General features: G+C 48.2%; 1 pseudogene; it reads right to left on the bottom strand.

The window, feature by feature from the left end:
- Window positions 1-1,789: 1,789 nt before the first annotated feature.
- Window positions 1,790-2,404, bottom strand: LOC101412375 (ADP/ATP translocase 3-like; annotated as a pseudogene).
- Between the last annotated feature and the right edge of the window lie 18,565 nt (window positions 2,405-20,969).

The raw sequence follows: 20,969 nt of genomic DNA, 5'->3' as shown, positions 1-20,969 counted from the left end.
CAGGCTGGCGAGCAGGAGCGTTTGGCATGGTTTGGAGCAGGTGACATGGTTTGGGGTGTTCTGTACTAAGGCTAGGGACGGACTGTTCTTTGATCTGTCACTGGCTCCCAGAGAACACACACGGAGATGCTAACTATCCCCTTGCCCACCCGGCTGGGTCAGAGCGTGGGAGAGAAGTCTAGAGCAGGGATTTTCGGGCCTTGCTGACTCCCGCATCCGAAAGAGAAAACAGAGAAGTGGGTGGGTCTTTATGCTTGGACGTTGCAGGATGGAGGGCGGAACTCGGCTCTGGCAGGAACGGGGGCCACTGGGCGGGCCGTGCGGCAGCTGACTCAGGTCAAGTGAGGGCAGTGGGGGGCTGCTTGGGAAGGTCCTTCTGGAAACGGGAGTCAGGAGAGGGAGCAGTCAGGGGGCAGGGCTGGCATCTCTATGAGGGATTTGAGAGGACGGAGCCCGTGTCAGGCCCTGGAAATACAATATAGAGTAAGAAAGGACAACAAGCCCAGCCGTCCTTGGCACCGGGAGGGTCAGACCTGTGGGAGCTGGGCTGTGCTGGTAAATGCTTAGCAACAGGCTCTCGTGATAGGATGGGGAGGGTTGGGGAGCACTTGATAATTGTGGCAAAATAATTAGGAAGTAATAAATTTTGAGTATTATTTCCTTTGTTGTTAATGTAACTGAGTCCATTGTCAATTTATACAATTTAATTTTTTTCTAAGAGTGTCCTGCACATGTATTGTTTCGCAGCAGAATGCCCACCGTAGAACATAATGGCAAATATCCAGCCATGCAAGTGGCGATCATGCTTGAGTACAAATGGGAAACATCATTTTCTGAAAAGGAATACTTTAGCAACAACCCAGGGGCCTACAAGCATTTGTACTCGAGGGTTTCTAGGTGTACAGAGCTGGGCTGCCTCTCGTGTGGACCTATGACAATAGTCATCATTCCCCACTCCCCACACCAATAATCAGTACACGGAATCAACGGTGCCAATGGTTGACCATGATCACAATGAACCTCTTTTCTAGAGTTTTCCTCAGCCCTCTTTAGTCATGAGCTGGCCTGGGGAAATGTAATAGGAACTTCTTGAAGGTGAATGGTCCCTAACGGTTAGGTAAGGATGTTATGTGATTCCCTTGATTCCCATTTCTAGTAAGACAGATACACTTAGATGACTTTCTTCAATTCATCAGACAGAACCAGCACGAAGTCTCTACCCATGCCTCTGAGAAGACTAGACACGCACCCTTGAAGAAGACTTTGTCAACTTCATCTTTGAAAATCGTCCTCCAGCAGTCTATGGTCCCAGTATACATAATGTGGGCTCCTTTGTACCAGGCTCCTCCTCATCGGCCACCTCATGGTGTCAAAGGGGTAGGAGACTGTATTAGTCAGGGCTCTCTAGGGAAACAGAACCCATGGGAGATAGCTGTAAATAGTATGCGATTTTATAAAATTGTCTCCTATGACTATGGGGATGCACGAGTCCAGATTCCGTGGTGCAGGCTGTATACCAGGCACTCCAATGAAGGTTTGGGATGAATTCCTTAAGAGAAGTTGGCTGACTGAAGTAGAGATGGAAATTCTCTCCTCTGACTGCTGAAATCATCATGTCTCCTGTTAAGACCTTCAGTGGATTGGATGAGACATCTCTCATTGTTGAAGTCAACAGCCATACATTGCAGTCAACTCACAGATGATTTAAGTCCAGGAAATGTCCTCACAGTAATAATTAGGCCGGTGCTTGCTTGACCCAACAACTGGGCACCATTACCTGGCCAAGTTGTCATATGGACCTAACCATCACAGAGACCACAGAGGCTACAGCCGTCCCAGTCTTGGAGGCCATCAGGCTCACCATGACGTGTGCATTGTTGGGCTCAGGGAGCACACCTTGGGCCATATCGTCCATGCCATAGTAGATTGCCCTGTAAGTGACATTGTGCTGCACAGAGATGCTGAAGCCCTGGTACAGGCCTTGGAGGACATTGGGCTGGGTGGTCTTCACTAGGCAGTCTCCCAGGACTTGGAGACTTGAATTCCCTTTCTGTGCCAGATTTCCCAACATCAGCCTCCATACAGGTTCTGGCAAAATCTGGCAGGTAGACCAAGCAGAGAGAAGGGGCTCCAGCTGCTTTGCCAGAGGCCAGATAGCTGGCAAAGACCTCCAGCACTGAGTGTGCATGTCCACACCGCCCAGGGACACCTGCTTATGCTTATCCTTAAAGGCAATGGCAAGGGTCTGGATGGGGAGGTAGCAGATGCCATCGGCCAAGCTCCCTCTCTGGTAGGAGCAGGGTGCCTGCTCCTGGGGAATGTGGACTACCCCATGTGTGATGCCTGAGCACTGTCTGCAGCTGACCAGGAAGTCCTTGGTGAAGGAGATGACCTGTTGAGTCATGGTGGCAGTGTGCGGAACCGAGCAGGTACAGAGCTCCTGGAAATCGATTGATCGTCCTTCAGAAGTTGGTTCAAGCTGGCCCCAAAGCACGACTTCCTGGGAATCTTATTTAGAGCCTTGAATTCCTCGAATGGAAGATAGGATCCTGCTCCTTATTATCATCATACCTAGATCATGTGGCAATTGTGAAGGTAGGAAAGTAGGCAAAAGCATTTAAAAATCTGTAAGCAGCATATAAATATTTTATGCAAATAAAAATTATTCTCATGGGGACAGTATCACCTAGTGGTCAAGAGCGCTGTGTCTGGAGCCAGTCAGCTGAAGTTTGAATCCTGGCTCTACTCTTTTTTTAACTGTGTGATCTTGGGCAAACCCTTACCTTCTCTGGGCCTCAGTTTCCTCGGCTGTAGTTTCTGTGAGGCTTACGTGAGTGCATAGTGTAAAGCACCCAGAACAGTGTCTAGCACCTGATAAACTTTATTTAGGTATTGGCCTAAATTGTCAACTTGAAAAGCAGTAAGCCCATGATGCTTCCAGAACCAGAAGGTCTTTTAATGGAGGGAGCCAAGGATCCTGGCTTCTAACCTGCCTATTTTTAAAAAGATAGCACCCCTCTCTGGTATGAGATTTAAGTGGCTTGCTACTATGCTAAAAGCCAATGCTTTTTAGATAATGAATCTGAGGCTTATTGAGGAGATAAAGATGCTGCTCGAATCAGATTCCATAGCCACTCACCCTAGTAGCATGGGGGAAAGAGCTATCTTATTACATGCCTGGCTGGCTCAATTACATCAGTCCTGACCCAGACAGATGCTGGAGCCAGCCCAGGGCTGAGCCCCAGAGTCGGAGGCCCGTCAGCTGTCCCACAGAACCTGGTCTCCTTTGCTATCTCAGGAAGCAGGACGTGAAAGTAAAGTCTACTCATCACAGGCCCCGGGGTCAGGCAGGGGTAAGAAAGCAGAGGTGGGGTGAGAGAGATGGGGCAGGACAGGCGGGCTCAGGAGACAGGAGCCACGGCTGCTGCAGTGGCCGCAGACTGCTTCAAGGAGTTTGGGATTCCAAGCAGAAAGTTCTTGGGCAAAGAGTCAGGGACAGGGAAGCGGTTGTGGCTCAACAGATAGAGTGTCTGCCTACCATATGGAGGGTCCAGGGTTCGATACCCAGGGCCTCCTGACCTGTGTGATGAGCTGGCCCATGTTCAGTGCTGTACCACACAGGAGTGTCTCCTGCTTAAGGATGCCCCACTTGCAAGGAGTGCGCCCCGCAAGGAGAGCCACCCTGCGTGAGAAAAAAAGAGCACAGCCCACCCAGGAGTAGAGCCACACACATGGAGAGCTGACGCAGAGAGATAACACAGCAAGAAAAGTGATATAGTTTCCCAGTGCTTCATGACAAGAATGCAAGCGGACAAAGAAGAACACACAGCAAATGGACACAGAGCAGACAATGGAGGGAGGGGGGGAAAATAAATACATCTTTAAAAAAAAAAGTCAGGGACATATGGGGAAGGGAGAAAAGGTGGTGGTGGGGGGAGGGGATCAGGGTCTCCTCACCAGGGCCAAAGAAGTCAGACGTGATGATAGACAGATGAGAACAGATGGACGGAAGCCAAAAAGAAAGGGCCCAGTTTGCAAGGCAAGACAGGATGGGAGTAGGACCAGGTTTGCCAAAGTAAGGAAATACTACTGTTAGGGGGTCCTGAATCCCATGTCGTGGGTCAGAATTTCCTTTCTCTGAACAAACCAGAACACAATAGTGTGGCATGGGTTGCCTACCTGCCCTTTCCTCTTCCTGGGTGCTCAGACGGCACTTCCCTGTGGAAGAATACAGTTATGTGGTCAGTTTGGGGCCACACGGCTAGAATAGTGTGCGAGCCATGTGATAGCAGCCCCTTCTAAGGCTACTCAGAGTATCCCTTGAGTGATTCTCTACACACACACACTCTCTCTCTGTTTCCCTTCGGCAAAGATCCAGTGATGAAGATGGTGGCATCAAAATGTGGAAGTAGCCTGGATCCCTGGAGTAGGGAGAAAGTCACTAAGTGCAGCTAGCTGACCCATCTGCATAAGTGAGCAAGTAATACACTTTTACTTTGTTAAGCAACTGAGATTTAGGGGTCGTTTATATCAGAAGTTAGCCAGCATTGCCTTGACTAATAAAAGTGAATCAAATGCAATGGAACAGAGTGGAAAGGTAAAGAATGGAATGGAGTAAGTGAAATTAGAATAGATTAGCGTAAAACAGAATAGAGTCAGAAGACAATAGAATAGACTAGAGAAGAAACCATGAGTGAACTGCAGGTAGTAGAAAGTGAATATTGTTTGGGGAAACAGTTGTTTTGCATGCTACCTCCCAATATATAAATTTAATTTCTTCCTGAAGGTGGAGGCGAAAAGTTGCTTTAAATCAGTGTCTTAGGGCTGCTGGGAGGTTTAGGGAGTATGATACAAGAGAAAGCTTGAGGTAAGATGGGGATCTGCTCCGTTTTGAAGGCAGGTGCTCTAGAGTGGCTGGGATCCCTGCCTCTTGGCTGGCAGTAGTGGAAGCTTATTACTTTTGCCTGCTCGGGCCTCTTGCCCTTCTTTTGGCGACAGCACCCCAGTCTAAGTCCATATAGTTTGGCTGGAGCTGGCTCTACCCTTTGGGATCGAGGTAGAGGAGACTTGTACGATGCTGGACAATCCAAACATTCCATCCCTGGAGCCACAGTGATTGGTTCAGGGATGCACACATGATCCAGGTTGGCCCAATCAGAGCTAAAACTGGAACACTGGATGGAGTGAACAGAGAAAGAAATGTCTCAGCTCTCCTGATCTTGGAGCTGTGCGAATAGAAACCCAGAACTTCTGGCAGCCATCTTGTTATCACAGAATAGAACCATCGTTGAAGAAGGCAGAGCTAAGAGCTAAAACAAGAGCAAGTCCTGGGTCTAGCCATGCCTGAAGTCATCCCTCTGTTGCTTAGTAGAGTCTATAGATTCACCTCTCGGCTTCTTCCAGTTGGGTCCTGAGGCTGTGGTCTTCCACATCTTTAAGATGTCACTTCCTTGGTAAAATGGGCCCTGGACAAGGATTAAGTGGAAAAGAGCTGGTCCTCAGGCTCCTCCAGGCTTTCCAAATGAAAAGTGGTTTCAATCACTCCAGGCTTCAGCATACGGAAAGACTATAAGGTAAAGTCAAGGATAAACTCATTTTTTCTTGTTTTCTTCTTTTGGGGGGTGAAGAACAAATGAATACCATTAGAACTACTGAACATTTTTCTTCATTTATTCAACAAATATTAATTAAGCACCTTCCATATACTTTGAACTATGTTAGGTCCTGGAGATACAGCACTGAGTGGCCATCCTTGTAGCTTTCTAGAATCTCTGCTCTGAGTCCCTTCTCTTATAACTCAGTTCAACCAAGTCTGACTTGGACTTGTGATTTGTAGTATCATTTGCTGAATTCCAGACACTGCTCTATTTACCTTTCTGAAATGAGTCTAACCATTAACCATTTGTTTGACGATGGGTGGGGGTGGGGGAGAATAAAAGGTCATTTAGAGACACAGGTTAGCCTAATGGTTAAGAACCCAGGTTTCAAACTCATCCTAGCTAAGGGTTTCAAATCTCTATTCTGCCATTTTCTAGCTGTGTGAACTTGCAGAAGTTACTGGCCCTCTCTGAGCTTCTGTGTCTTCAATTTGGAAATGGGGTTAATGATTCGGGCTCATCTGGTTATTGCACAATTGGAATGAAGTCATAAAGTGGCACCCAGCAAATGCTCGCTGTTGGAGCACTTCCTCTTTGGATCTCGGCTCCCTTTCTGTTAAGCGAGGGGCTGGGCGAGATGCTCTCTGAGGTCTCTGCTGGCGTATGTTTGTGTGACTAGTATTTTCCAAATGCTAATTTGGGAATGGCAATTTCCCATTGTCATGGTTTTTCTTCTGAAAGAATTCTGCAGTGCCTCTGTAACATCAGGCTTTGCGTGCTAGTGTGCAGCCAAAGGAGCTTGGAGCCCTTCACGTGATGTCATAACTCTGTGCCCATGGCAGTGATGAATGCCTTAGACCAGACCAGGGAGGAGAATTTCAGGGGCTGATGGCCCTAATCCAAACCTGGGCAATCTCCTGCTGGTGGGGGGCAGGGGTTGGTGTCCCAGTTCCTTGACTTCTCTGAACAGCCTTGAGACACTGTGGCCCCCACGCTAGAGGAGGTGGCATTGGGGGAAGGGCAGGAGGGAGGGAGAGCTGGGCGGAGGAGAGGCACGGGAGGGAGTGAGGAAGAAATGAAGGAGGAGCCTTAGGAAGAGGGGCAGAAGGGGAGTCAGGGCTGGGGCGAGGGGAAAAGCCGAGGTGGTGGCAGGAGCAAGGGGCAGGAGGAGAGACAGGGAGAAGGCGAAAGGAGGGAAAGGCTAGAAGCCAACCAGGAGAACTCCGACAGAGAAGAGCTGGGCAGGCAGGTGGGGAAGTCCAGGTTGTCAACGCAGACCTCGCCGGGAAATGTCAATCTGTTCTGGTGGAGCCCGATTTCTAAACCATCCTGTTGCAAACCACGGATGAACCCCTCAAAGAGGGGACCCTATCGGCTTGAGGAAGAATTTGTGACTACAGAGTGTTCCTTAAAAGCAAAATTATTGGAATGTTCGTGACCTCTGTTCCACTCTGCCCGTCCGCCACAAACCGTGGCATATTTTATTGTTGAACTCCAAAAGCAAATGCAATGAAGCAAACAATAGGGGAAGAAGACTAAATGACTATACTCCTCAAAAAGGCGCTCTCCAGCATTTTCATCACTCGTTCACTGATGCGTTGCTTGATCTACTAACCATCATTGGGCATCATAAGGTGGCAGGGACTCAGAGGTAACCAGGACACAGCCCCTGCCCTGAGGAAGAATGGAACTGCAGTGCCAGTGTTGATACCCCTCCCATCTAGAGGTGGAGGGCCCTGTCCCCTGCCCTGTAATCTTATCTGGCCTTAATGACTCACTAGTAACCAATAGAATAGAGCGGAAGTAATTTACGAGGTTAAGTCATAAGAGGCAATATGGCTTCTGCCTTGCTTTCTGGAACATTCTCACTGAAAGAAGCCTGACTACCCTGAGGTCTCCATGGTGTGAGGAAGCCCAGACAGCACTTAAAGTGGCCATATGTCCGTGTTCTGGTCCTCAGACATCCCAGTCAACAGCCGGCAGCAAATGTCAGGGGTGTGAGTGGAGACTCCTCCAGGCGATTCCAGCCCGTAGCCTCTCAGTCACCTCCAACCATGGAGTCTTCCCAATTTAGCTCTCAAACCTTGTGGGGTGGAGGCAAGCCATCCCCACAGTGCCGGGTGCAGAATCCACCCACAGTTGGATTACTTTATGCATCTAAATTTGGGGGTGGACTTTTATGCAGCAATAGAAATGAGAACGCTTTCTAGTGATCTTTAACATTGCAAGTTACCCTACAAACACAGTAAGTCATCGTCATCCCCAAAGGTGTTCCTCCCACGTCCCTTTGTCATACTGGCTTGGTGTTAAGGCATTTTATTTTATTTTTAAATTTTTATTATTTTTTAAAGATTTATTTATTTCTCTCTCCTTCCCCTCCCCCCCCCCCCGCCCCAGTTGTCTGCTCTCTGTGTCCATTCGCTGTGTGTTCTTCTGTGACTGCGTCTATCCTTACCAGTGGCACCAGGAATCTGTGTTTCTTTTTGTTGCGTCATCTTGCTGTGTCAGCTCTCCGTGTGTGCGGCACCATTCCTGGGCAGGCTGCACTTTCTTTCGCGCTGGGGGGCTTTCCTGATGGGGTGCACTCCTTGCGCGTGGGGCTCCCCTATGCGGGGACACCCCTGCGTGGCACGGCACTCATGCGCATCAGCACTGCGCATGGGCCAGCTGCACACGGGTCAAGGAGGCCCGGGGTTTGAACCGTGGACCTCCCATGTCGTAGATGGACGCCCTAACCACTGGGCCAAGTCCCTGCCCATTAAGGCATTTTAAAGAGGATTGCTATCCTCAGGACATTCATAGTCTGAGATGGGCAGATCCAACCCAAGGGGTTTCACACTTGAGAACCAGGATGTATCAAGAGGACCCAAAATCAGGCACTCCAAGAAGCCTGATCAATGCAACAGCCTAAAAATAACTACTGAAACCCTTCCTTACAATCTACTTCAACACCTGCTTAAACCTTGTCTCACTTCCCACCCCTTGGTCTCCTCTAAGAGCATAGCTATCCATGTGTGATAGCCACGCATGGAGGAGAATACGGTTCCACCATAGAATCACAGAATGCTAGCTCTAAAGGAGATTTCCAGACCATCTGGCCCAGTGCCCATACTTAACCTACTGAGGAAATTATCGATGTGCAGAAAGATCGCATGACCTATCCAGCACCACACAGCTGGGCAGTGGCCTAGACGCAGGAGCTGGGACCCCTGCATCGTTCCTAGGCTGTGCTGCCCCTTGACCCTGAACATCAGGCAAGGCGTTGTATGCAAGGAGGCATCATGAGGAAGTGAACAACACACATCATGGAAGCTGACGGGCCTGGGAGGATCCCAGTTCTGCCACTCACTAGCTGTGTGAAAGTGGCCGAGTCAAATAGCCCCATTGAGCCCCCACTTTCTCACCTGTACAGTGGGGATAATTGTAATACTTATCAACCAGGGCTGCTTATGGGGGTTCACTGAGATGGTACAAAGAAAGCACATAGCGTCATGGCTGGTCCATGGTAAGCACTTATAGAGCCTATCATGAAATGTTTCGGTCTGTACCTTGCAGAACTAAAGGTGTGGGGTGGACTTTGAGATGAGTGGGGAGGTTTGGTTTCTTTCTTCCAGTTTGAGGGTGGTCAAAGGCGGTCCAGGCCCACACTGCCACCAGCTCTGCCTGCTGACTTAACCCGAGCACGTGTGATGTTGCCGCATCCTTACCTCTTTTCCCCGGATGCTGATAGGCAGCTCTTGGCTTGCCCCTTTGGAGACCCTTTCCCCAATGTGAATGACATTTCAGCTCCTCCAGGCATGAGGCACGGCAGTCTGATTCCTTCACCCTCTCAATTCTCCTTGTTGACCATTAGGGCTTGGGAGATCCCCGAGGAGGTCTATACGGGGCCGTGACATGATCAGCTGCCTGCCGCCTCATGCCAGCAGAGGCCCAAGGGGACGGCACAAGGGCACTCCTGGGGATATAAATGCCCACCTGCTCAGTCCTGGCTCCTGGCAGTTCGGAGCACTCCGGTGGCCTTGAATCCAGGAGCAACCTCTGGAGCTCAGTTATAAAGCAAGGGGAAGAACTGCTGGGGTCAGAAAAAAGAAACTGTAGAGGACAGCCCAAAGCTAATGTTTCAGGAACAGGGAACTGAACTTATGCGGGGAGTGGCACAAATTACCAAAGAAAAGATACTAAATCTCCATTCTTAGGCCCTGCAGATATTCACAAGTATTTCTTGCAAATGTACAGTGTGCCAGATATTAGCTTAAGCTCATAAGGAGGGTACAAAGATGAACAAAATGCCAATGTCCTTGGTTTCGATGAGAGAAAAGTCTTCTGGGAGATGCCAGACTCCAAAACAACACCAACATACTCTGATGGATATCATATTTGTGACCTGTGCAAGGATAGTGTAGCAGTTTGATATGGTTATGAATTCCAAAAACAGATACTGGATTATGTTTGCAATCTGGTCTGTACCTGGGCGTGATTGAGTTATGATTAGGGCTTTGATTGGACCACATCGTTAGGGCATTGAGTCCCTGCCCCTTGGTGGGTGGGTACTCACAGATAAAAGGCATGGCAAAGGACAGGTTTGAGGGCTTTTAATGTTGGAGTTTGATGCTGAAGGTGAAGGCCCCAGGGAAAGAGACAGAGCCATCATCTGATAGTCTACAGCTGACCTTGTGGAGAGAGGCAAAGTCTAGAGAGTCTCATAGTCTATAGCTGACCTTGTAGAGAAAGCAGAGGAGCTGAGCCCAGAGGAACCCAGGAAGCCTGAGCCCTCACAGACGTCGGCAGCCATCTTGTGCCAACATGTGGCAACAGACTTTGGTGAGGGAAGTAACTTATGCTTTATGGCCTGGTACCTGTAAGCTCTCTACCCCAAATAAATACCTTTTATAAAAGCCAACCAATTTCTGGTGTTTTGCATCAGCACCCCTTTGACTGACTACTACAGCTAGTAAGGGGTATAAGGGATGTGGCTGTTAGTGCTGTTGGATGTAGAGGTGAGAAGATTTCACAGAAGAGGTGACACCTGGAACTGGAGTTCCGTGACAGGGAGAAGGCTACAGTGATCAATGAAATCCCGGCCTATAGAACAGCGTGTGCAAAAAACACAGTGATCTGAAAGAACATGGAGAGTTTGGGGGTTGGTTACAAACCCCCAGGTGGGAAGGAAAATAGGTAACAGGAAAAATGACTTGGGGCCAGACCTGAGATCCCTTGGCTGCATAACATACCCTGGCACTCACTCTTTATTCAGTAGGCAAAGTGGCGTTCCTGAAGGTTGTTGAGCAGGGGAGTGATGCATCGCTTTTATATTTCAGATGGATAATTCTGCTCCCGGGCTAGAGGGTGAAGCAAAGGGGGCTGAACTCACTGGAGGGAGGCCATTTAGCAAGCTCTGGCTTTATCCAGGCTGGGGCAGATGGGTGCTTCAGTGTGGCAAGGACCCTGAGGACAGAGGCTGGCCCGGTTCCATCTGTCAACAGCCTGGCCAGACTTGAGTCACACATACTCCGTCTGTATCCCCCAGCCCCCAACTAGCTATAATTGCTCCATAAACATTTGTTAAAGGAAAGAAGCAACACGGAAGGTTCTGCCTTCCAGGGGCTCCCGGTGAATGTGAATCAGCAATTTGGTGAGACCCCAGATTGTACCTTGACCTCCTGATGTAGAGCCCAGAGGCAGCAGTCTGTGACAAGGCAAAAGTTAAGACCATGTCGATCTTCCTGGGTCATTCGAGGTAGCAAAAGTTTCACTATTTAGGATGAGCAATGGAAACAGGCCTTCAGGTTTCCCTGGCATCCACAGACTCTATACAGAGGTCAGAGACAAGGGCGCAGAATTTAGCCGGATGATTTTGATCTTCATACCAAAGTGCTACAGTTGTAGATGCTTGCTGCCTTCCACCGTTGTCCTCTACAGCTCATGGGTCCCATTCAAAGATGGTATCTCACCTTTCTGTCTGTGAATTCCTGAGGGGCTGTCTTGGTTTGGGTGACCCTAGGAACAGATCCAGAGGCAAGGATTCAAATGCTTGTAGTTTATTTGGAAACTGGTCCCAGGAAACACTGACTGGGGAGTGGAGACATGACAAGGGAAGGGAGGAGAGCCACAGCGGTGTGTGTTATTTAGTAAGCTAACGCTGTGGGCAACTGGAGACCAATCCCCTTGGGAAACTGTGCTGTTTAGTGGTGAACATGCTCCAGATTTTTCCCACCTGAAGGATGAGGAAGCTGGGGGTGGGGGCAGGGCAGGGGTGTATAATCTTTATCTACCAACTCCCCATCTGTCGTTGTTTGACAACTGCTTCCAGGAGCATTAACTCTCCAGCACTTTTGGCTTGCCCTGAGCACCAGCCAAATGTATTCTCCTAGAGAGGTGCCGATGTTGGCAGTAAGCAGCCTTGGATATGTAGAGCCGGGAGGATATGTATAAGCTATGGAGGCTTACAACCATGGGGAGGGCATCCCGGTCCACCCTGGGGAGGTTCTTTAATCCCGGAGGTCAGGGAAGGTAGTGGGTGTGATAAGCACTGACACTTAATAGAAGTTAGTGGACATACATTGCTGTTCTCATATGGAGCATTGAGGTGCAAGTGTCAGGATCCCGGGTTTATGGAAAATCATCTTTGTGTCATACTCAAAGTACAAACAAGATGAGCACTTTGGGCTTTGGCAACTTTTCTAACCTCTGGGGGTGGTGGCCGGGCAGGTCATACTATTATATGGCCTGGCTGGGGGACAGGCTTTTGGATAACCACAGCATCCATCAGCCTTCCCCCAAAGCCACCTGGAATAAACGTAGAGGCCACAGAGAAGCAAGGTGACCATTGGCCCATGCAGCCAGACAAGTCACCCAGTCCCCTTCTCAGTTGTACAACCTAAAACTTCCCAGAGCACCCACTCTTCAGAGATCTTGGGATCTTGGGATGGAGATCATTAAACCAATGGGTCTTTATTTTTTTTTTTGAAGATTTATTTATTTATTTCTCTTCCCCCCTGCCCAAGTTGTCTGCTCTCTGTTTCCATTCACCGTGTGTTCTTCTGCATCCAGTTGCATTCTTGTCAGGTGGCACCAGGAATCTGTGTCTCTTTTGTTGAGTCATCTTGCTGCATCAACTCTCCGTGTGCAGCACCACTCCTGGATGGGCTGCGCTTTCGCATGGGGTGGCTCTCCTTGCGCAGGGGGCACTCCTTTCATGTGGGATGGCACTCCTTACGCGTGGCAGCACTGTGCATGAACAGTTCACCACACGGGCACCAGGAGGCCCTGGGTATCGAACCCTGGACCTCCTATATGGTAAGTGGATGCTCTATCAGTTGAGCCACATCTGCTTCCCAAACCAGTGAGTCTTAAAAGCACTTGGGGCATGTGTTTAATAGGCAGAGAGTTTTCGGGCTGTACCCCCTGAGATGCTGATCCACTAGGTCTGGAGCTGGGTCCAGGCATCTGCATTTTAAACAAGAACCCCAAATGAGTCTGAGGCATGTGGTCTTTAAAATCGACTTCCAAAAATGCAGTCCTAGAAGGTATTGGGCATGAGCAGGAGTGTGTGTGTGGGGGGGGGGGGGGGGGGGGGAGGAGGAAGAAAAGAGAGGAAAGAGAGAGGCAGAAAGTGAAGAGGAGAGGAGATGAGATCAAAGGAGGAAGGGCAGACCAGGGAGCACTTCAAATGGGATGGGCGACTGGGAGTGTCCTAGGGCCCCTGGAAATGATTTTGGTATCAAATAATGACTTTAAAGCTCTGAGTGTTAAGAAGCAGGCTTCCCTCTAATAAACTCTGAAGGCAAACCTGAGTATCTGAAGTTCTGTGATCTAAGGGAGTAGATGAAAGCAAGAATGATTCCCAGGCTATCTATCAGCTGGGGGCAAATCTCCTCTCTGCTGTGATAGATGAGGACAAGATGGGTCACGTGTACCCAGCAGATCTTCCCACCCATTATAGCTTAGACAGAGCCACACCTCAGAAACACCCGGTGAAAAGGAAGACCCAGAAATCTGGAAAGAATGCATGGCATAGTCTACAAAAGCACACAGTTTTCAGAAGGTAAATTTCTTTTTGCCATGTGACTCTTAGGTGAGCTAAACACAGTATTGTCTTGGTGACAGAAAAGAAACGGAATGCCTTAGGACCTGCTCATGTCCCTACCATCTTGGAGGAAAAGAGAGGTGGATCTGCTCCAAGGGACCACACGAGTCAAGCTTAGATACTGAAAGCCAGTCTTCAGGTAAAGGTTGGTCCAGGGGTTTTTTAACTTGAATGTGCGTCGGACCCATGCCCTTATCTCATGCAGATGAACATATCTAGTACCTATCTAGTCGAAATGGGTGTGCCTGCTTCTTGGGGTGGGGTTGTGGAGCGTGTCGCTGCAATGGTGCATCATGGGAACACAGGTTCCAGGTGCAATAGAAACTTTCAGCCAATGAGCCCTTCATTCCTTGCAGAGAATAAAGAGTCCAGAAAGGGCAAATAGTCTCCTTGGCATTTACACAGCACAAAGAGTCCAAAAGAGCAGGGCAAGAAGTCCTATCATGGGTAGTCCTTCCAAGGTGGCTGAATACTGCCCTGGGTCCATAGAGCACAGTTCCACATGCCCCACTTTGCACTGGAAAAGAGACATCTGTCTATACAGTTAGAATATGGGTTTTATCTACCTTGGGGGAGGAGGCCTTGCCACTGAGAATTCCTATTCTGATAAGCCACTGGGGTTGCTTGTTCCCCATTTCCAGGTTGAAGTTTTGGCTGGGCCTTTTCACTGTATATAACATCTCCTCTGGGTTGTGGAATGGCACACGATGGAAAAGGAGGTGGGGGTAGGGGAAGGCTGGAGGAGGGCCACTTAGGGTGTGTTCCTGCCTTCCATGGAGAAGGAAGTAGGAGGAGGGGAGGTCTGGGAGATGGCCACTTAACAGGTGTCTGTGAGTTCCTTTTTTAGGAGTGGGGAGAGACTTTATGTGGTGGGTCCATGACCCTCCACAGTCCTTCAAGATGAAGGTGATATATCCATATCTGCTCTATTAAAAGGCACCAAGAAAATGCGAAGGGCTATGTCAACCATTGGGTTAGACTTCAGATCATTCCTGGCCTCCGAAGAGGATAGACACCTTCATGTGAAAGATGAACTCTCTGGAGACCCTTAGTTCTGCCCAATAGGTGATCCAATCTCATTTCCAGCCCCTTCCTTGCAAGATCCTGCAGACCGATTCTTTTTATTCCCTGCTGCCCTAGGATTAAAGTCGTTTTGCTGGAAGTAAGCAAACGTCTCAGGAAATACAAGTTCAGCTAGAGAAGACATACTTCTCAGAATATACAAAAACAGGATTGCCTTAGTCTTAGGCCATAAATTAGGCTGTTAGAAAGGAACATGGTAGTTCTTTGAGGTTACTAGGAGATGTTTTGGGGCTGTACTTGCTGCAATAGGAGAAGGCCAGCTACTTAATAAATCAGAGGTGGCTCTAATTCATCTGCCTTGGTCTTCAATTCTATTCTGCCCACAATGTGCCTCTACATTTGCCTTCCCAGTCCAACTAGAGCTGTTTATTTTGCTTTCACTTTTACCAGCATCTATGGATTACCCATGAGTATTTGGATGGGTGATTTAAAGACATGGATGAAATTAAGAATGAAGAGGGGGAAACGGACTTTGGCCCAGTGGTTAGGGCGTCCGTCTACCATATGGGAGGTCCGCGGTTCAAACCCCAGGCCTCCTTGACCCGTGTGGAGCTGGCCATGCGCAGTGCTGATGCGCGCAAGGAGTGCCGTGCCACGCAAGGGTGTCCCCCGCGTGGGGGAGCCCCACGTGCAAGGAGTGCGCCCATGAGGAGAGCCGCCCAGCGTGAAAAGAAAGTGCAGCCTGCCCAGGAATGGCGCCGCCCACACTTCCCGTGCCGCTGACGACAACAGAAGCGGGTGCCGCTGATGACAACAGAAGCGGACAAAGAAACAAGACGCAGCAAACAGACACCAAGAACAGACAACCAGGGGAGGGGGGGAAATTAAATAAAATAAATAAATCTTTAAAAAAAAAAAAAAAAAAGAATGAAGAGGAAGGACAGCCTCTTAGAGCAGCAGCTCTTCATAGCAACTTGGGGACTTCCAGGTCCCCATGAGAGGCCAAAAAAGCAGCAGACTCTCTTCCCAGAAGAGATGCACCTATAGATGACATTTTACATACAATCAATTGTACAGAGCCTTCAGTTTAAGAATCCTTATTTCACCAAAGAATAGCCTCTGTGAAACAGAAGAGGCTGGGGTGGGAGGAAGGAGAGGGGCAGAATAATAAGAAGGGCAAGTGCCCAGGTGAGCAGCCTCTGTGTTAGTTAAAGTAGCAGAACCCAAACTGAGGTGTCTTGAGACCTAATGGTCCCTCACGAGTGTTTCTGGTGCTGATCCAGGGATTCAGACTTCTTCCGCCTTGTGGCTCTGTGGTCCCTCAGAACATAGAGACTTGTCCATACCACCAGCAGAAGGAGAAAGAGCATGGATAAGGTCCCATCTACTTCTTTCAACACCTCAGGTTGGAAGTGCTACACATCGCTTCCACAGTTGATTACAGGGCCACATCTGGGTGGACATAGAGCAGGGAGGAGGTAGCCCTCGTCTGGGAAATCACCTCCTAGCAACAGCTCAACTTCGTGGAATAGGAAGTGCCAATTTTTGGTGGCTACCAAGCTATGGCTCACCTCAATCATTGTGTGCAGGTGAAATCAGGTTAAAACAGATGGCAAGGACCGCCTTGAAAGGGAAAAGAAGCCACCAAAAGAGATTAGGAAGTCCAAGGCATGGCCCAAGGTTGCAGACAAATTGTCTTCCAGCTGCAGGACTTTCTAGAAGCAGATGGTTGAGCCCCTGCTCCTTCTCTATCTCTCGCCTTCCTTCCTTCTACTTCTAAACAAAAGTGCCAATCCCGGAGCAATTTCCCATTTATAATGGGTATTTTCTTATCCATCCATCTGAACCAGATTTGGTTGGTTAATTGGAAAAAAAAAAAAAAAACTAAAGCAAGGAAGCATTAAAAAATGGTACACAGAAAGTCCAAACTTTTTTTTTTTTTGAGGTACTGGGGGCCAGGGATTGAACCCCGGACTGCTTATATAGGAAGCTGGCACTCAACCACTGAGACACATCGGCTCCCCTGTTGGTTTTTTCATTTGTTTTGCTTATTTGTTGTTGTTTTTTTTAAGGAGGCATTGGAGGCCGAACACAGGACCTCCCATGTGGGAAGCAGGCTTTCAACCATTTGAGCCACATCCACTCCCCTCCAAACATTTTTATTTAACTGGAAACATGTAAACATACTTCCATTCACAAAACTTTTGATATACAGCCAAGTCTTTTTCTTTGACTATAAATCTGCTGATGGGAGTTGCAGGCTTTCTTTCTTGTACAAGCCATACCTAAGCTGCACTCTCTATTATTTCCAGTTTCAGTTTCTTTACAGTGGAGCAAAAATTTAAGACACTTGAGAAGTGAGCTCGGTGCATAATCTTCCTAATATTTAATGATTTTTTTTTCAGTCTTTTACAATTGTTTGGCATACACATAATTCAGCAGCATTTTCAGCTACCTGCTATTATTTAATCTTTCCAGAATTTTTCAACTTAGTGTCCATAGAAACAACTAATTTTTGCATTCATATTTCATCAATCCATATGTTATATAAATTATTTTAATAACAAGTACAACTGGAACAATGTCATAAACAGGTTTGGAAGCAAACACAATCAACTCTTGGTCAGTGTAGAACTCAGCCAGTGGGAGCAGAAGTATGTGACGTAGTCAAGTGAGCATTTGGTGGGCTGTGGAGCTCAGTCAACATGTTTTACAGAGGGAATAGGGAATCTTGGTTACTTTAGTATGGTCACCAGCCTCCAAGATGGCCCCTAAATGTCCTTGCCTTTTGGTATTCACACCCTTGTTGTATAGTCTCTTCCCACAAGAAATTCATGGCTGGTTGGTGTGGCCAAAAGAATGTGACAGAGGGGTTGCTATGTGACTTCCAAGGCAAGGTCATAAAGGGTGTAGCAGCTTCTGCCCTGGTTTTTCAGATGTCTCACTTTGGGAGAAGCCAGTCATCATGCCGTGAGGACACTCAAGGAGCCCTGTGAGAAGACCCACATGGAGAGGATCTAAGGTCTCCCACCCATACACAGTTAGCACCAATTTGCCAGCCATGTGAACGAGCAGTCTTGGAAGCAGATTGCCCAGCTCCCATCAAGCCTTTGGATAACTGCAACCTTGGCTGATATTTGACTATAATCTTATGAGGGATCTCATGCCAGACCATCTGGCCAAGCCGCTCCTGAATTCTTGGTACACAGAACCCCTAGGAGATGATAAATGTTGATTGTTTTAAGCCACCAAGTTTTGGGGCGATTCGTTACACAGCAATAGATAACTAATACATTTGGCAAAATGGGTTCAGGTCCATCATTTGGAGAAGTTCCTGCGATAGTGGGCTGTCCATTGTGAGGGAAATTGTCCTACTTGCATTTGCTTTTCTGGGAGAGGTGGCCACAGACCATGTGCAAGGTGACTGGCCAAGGTTAAGGCTGTGATGAAGGAGAGTGGACCATGTGAGGATAAAATCTAGAAATCTTGGCCTTCCTTTTTTGCACCAGGCTCATCCAAGCTAAGAAGTTTAGGCTTGATACAGGGCATGGCCTGACAACCCCAGCCTTTCTACTAAAGTGTGCCAATTCTCAGGCTCCACCCAGACCTGTTGAATCAGAATCTGCATTTTAACAAAATCCCCAGTGAGAAGAACTATTTCTATCATGACTCAGGGGGATTATATTCTAGAGGGGCTGCCTCTGGGAAGGGCTTCCTTGGGAAGCAAAGGCCTTCCATTTTCTGGAAGTAATCAAATGAACCCTGGATCCATACCTGACAGGAACTCCGTAAAACCGATTCTTGAATTAGGGGAGGTTGGATTTCATGTCCTTTAAGATTACCTCCAGTCTTTAGCATTCTGTCGAGCTCTTCTGGGGTCCTCATCTCCAATTTCATCCTGTAACTCTACAGTACCTGTCCTGGTAGTCCCAGACTCCTGAGTTTCACATCTTCCTGTCTTACGCCTGGTGGCTCTCCTGTTTGTATTAATAGGGCAAGTTCATCAAGACCCACCGATGCTTTCTCTCTCTCGAGGGTGCATACGGGGCCCCAGAGAGAGAGACCACATTTTTCAGACGGCGCTGTGCCCAGGCCACACGGCTTCCTGAGAGGGTGAGAAGGCTGACTGCTGCCTCCCATCACTCTTACATCCTGAGATTCTCCAGTGGAGCGTGAGACGAGCAACTGTGAGCTGCAAGGCAGGATTTTTAAGGACCAAGCAGGAGGCTGGAGAAGTCATTAATTATGTTATCACAAAAAATATTTGGGGCTTTCCCTTAACATTACAGCTACCATTGCTGCTTGTCATGCCCTTTTATTTGTCCAGGGGGGTTTGCTCCCATTAGATTAGATTAAGTGGCTCATCTAAGGCACAATAACAGATTTGGCCTCCTGGTTTAGCTGCTGGCTGTGGTTGACTGATACCCAAGCTTTTGACTCCCTGCTGCGTATCTAAGCGGTACAAGCTGCAGTCAATGCATTTAATCTACATAAAAAGAACACAAATTGCACGTTAGCCTTTTTGAGTCCAGCCGTGGAGTCCGCCCCCCCCTCCCCCCCCGCCCCCAGGCTACTTTAAGCTCTTCTGGACAATTCAAGGCACTCTTGTGTGATCCAGAGAGGTTGCAAAGAATTTTTTTTTCGGACTCAGGTAAAAAGAAAAGTAGTGGATTTTATTGTTTTTTTTTTTTTTTTACATTTTAATTGCACTTGATCTGCTCATTGAATGACCCCTGTAATGTATATATTGTTCATAGTTAGTGCTTTCTGCATCCTGCCGTGCAGCTGATAACATAATTCACATGCGCACACCTTAGGCTCTGTGGGTAGTGGCTGGGGCTTCTTTACTTTCTGAGTTTGCAAAATTCTCATCCCTCAGAGTCAAGCTGCTGCAGCCGTCATCAGTCACTATCTGCTTATGCAGGTGTAGCAAAAGGGACACTCAATGAGCCCCAGCCTGTGCCATTGTTTACATGTAAATATCGCCCTTTCCTTTCCAGCTGCCCAAACTCTTTGCAGACCTGCTAGCTGTCTGTGCCGCAGCTTCTTCCACACCATCCCGGGATCGTGCAATTAACTGACTCAAATGAGAGATGTGAAAAGAACAGCAAATGCAGGTATCACACCCTCGCAGGCCAACTGCAGCGGCAATGAGACCCAAGACAAGCAATAAATAGAAAGGGGATGCTACATGGGGAATGTGGAGCTGGCTCCTTCTTTGGGTACGTTATTATATGGTTAGCCTTTTAGGACCGGAGACATGCTCTTTGTATGGTTTGAAAAATATTCTAAACATTTAAGGTGAGTCTATGTGTGTATGTGTGTGGGGGGTGTCAAATTGTTATTTTATTTTTTTTACAAGTGTTTGGGTGCTTAACCATTGTATTTGCTTTACATTCACATTGAAGCAGTGCAGCGCACCTTCTCCAGAAAGATAAACGATCGCGTTGCGTTGGATTATTTGGATGCCACTCAGATTTTGCTTTAGTGGTTTTATGCTCCAAACCCTTTGCGTCGAGATTAGACCCTTGCCACTCCAAACGTGGTCCACGGACCAGCGGGAGCATCACCTGGGACCGTGCCAGAAAGTCAGCATCTCAGGCTTCCAGCTACACCTGCTCAATCAGAATCTGCATCTCAAACTCCCCAGGTGCTTTGTTTGCACATGAACTGTTTGAGAAGCACTGGGTGGGACAATTGGGTCTCGACCCTGGCTGCACATTCACATCATCTGAGGACCTTAACAAAATATACTGATGCCTGGGTGATTTAATTGCTCTCGCCCAGAGCAGGGTGTTGGAAATTTTTACAAACTTCCCAAGCCAATCTAACCTGGAGTCAAGGGCAAGAATCACGGGATCATACAAAATCCTAGAGAAAGACAGGCTCCCAAACAAGCAGTTCTAAATCTAAACCAGTGCCCCAGGGACGTTTCCAGCATCCCCTTCCCCCATCTCCAGGGGAACCAGCAGGGCTTTTCAGCACAATTTAATTTGACAAGGATTTATTCAGGGCCTCCTGTGGGTCCATCCTGCCATACCGCAAAGGGACATTTAGACAAGCCAGAAGGTAAAATCAGCCTGTGGGCCAGACAGTTTTCTGTAGGGTCGCTTATGCATGCCACGATCTTCTGAGGCCGTGCTGTGTGTCTGCTGATAGCCGCTCGTTCTCAGGCAGCTCTGCAGCACGCCTCTTGGAGGAAACTGTAGGTCCCATCAGCCTGGGTTCCTAAGAAACAGTTTCAGAGGAATCTCAGTTTCAGG

Source organism: Dasypus novemcinctus, chromosome X, assembly GCF_030445035.2.
Source record: "Dasypus novemcinctus isolate mDasNov1 chromosome X, mDasNov1.1.hap2, whole genome shotgun sequence".
Taxonomy (NCBI): Eukaryota; Metazoa; Chordata; class Mammalia; order Cingulata; family Dasypodidae; genus Dasypus; species Dasypus novemcinctus.
The sequence above is the reverse complement of the archived record's forward strand: the minus strand, read 5'-3'. Positions and strand labels throughout refer to the sequence as shown.